Source organism: Belonocnema kinseyi, chromosome 7, assembly GCF_010883055.1.
Source record: "Belonocnema kinseyi isolate 2016_QV_RU_SX_M_011 chromosome 7, B_treatae_v1, whole genome shotgun sequence".
In the NCBI taxonomy this organism is placed as follows: Eukaryota; Metazoa; Arthropoda; class Insecta; order Hymenoptera; family Cynipidae; genus Belonocnema; species Belonocnema kinseyi.
The window spans coordinates 126,992,597-126,993,856 of record NC_046663.1 but is presented as its reverse complement, the minus strand read 5'-3'; positions in this window follow the sequence as shown (position 1 = coordinate 126,993,856).

Here is a 1,260-nt window from a genome sequence, read left to right as displayed (position 1 = left end):
CTTAAAGAACAGTATACGGCGGTCATCCAAAACTACTTAGATTTGAGTCACATGTCATTAAATAATTCGACTAACAATAATGATGGTTTTTATTTGCCCCATTACAGCGTTATAAAGAATTCCAGTACTACTACCAAATTTAGAGTAGTCTTTAATGCTTCAATTAAAAGCAGTTCTGGTGTCTCTTCAAACGATCTCCTGATGGTCGGTCCCACAATTCAAGATGATCTCTTTACCTTAATAATTCGTTTCCGTTTTCATAATTATGTGCTCATAGCTGACATTGAAAAAATGTACAGGCAGTTCTTAATCCACGAAGAAGACCGACAATATCAAAAGATTTTGTGGCCTAAAAATGATCAGGTATTAGAATATTGCCTAAATACAATCACTTTTGGGTTTGCTCCTGCATCTTTTTTAGCCATACGATGCCTTCATCAATCAGCTGAAGATGAAGGTCATGACTTTCCCTTGGCTGCTCAAGTATTGAAGAGGGATTTATATGTGGATAATCTCCTTACAGGAACTTCCACATGTAAAGAGGCGCGTGAGATTTACGATCAAATGACTAAACTTTTAAGTCGAGCTCAACTAAACATGCGGCAATGGGCTTCGAATGAGTCCAGCATACTTGAAGGTGTAAGCGATAAAAGCCTAGATACTGATTTTAAAATAAATAAAGATTATATAGCTAAAATTCTTGGCTTATATTGGAAGGCCCGAAACGACTCTTTCGTTTATTCAATTAAAGCCCCGACGGTTCATCAAGGGATCACAAAAAGAATTATTTTATCAGAAAGTGCAAAATTATTTGATCCACTGGGTTTTCTCGGTCCGATAATTTTATATGCAAAACAAGTAATGCAGGATCTTTGGCAATCTAAAGTTAAATGGGACGAGTCATTACCGACTTCCATTCATTATAAGTGGACTAACTTCTGTAATCAATTAGAATCGATAAATAATGTCTCAGTTTCGAGAAATGTAATGATTCCTGATCATAAAAGAGTCCAACTACATGGGTTCTGTGATGCGAGCGAGAAGGGATATGGCGCCTGTTTATACATTCGTTCCGAGAACGACAGCGGAAGGGTGTACTGTTCTTTGCTATGCTCTAAATCACGTGTTGCTCCTTTAAAAAAGTTAATGATACCCCGGTTGGAACTATGTGGAGCTTTATTATTAACCAGTTTATTTGAAAAGATTCAGAACTCTCTTTATGTTAAAATCGACACAGCCATTTTTTGGACAGATTCAGAA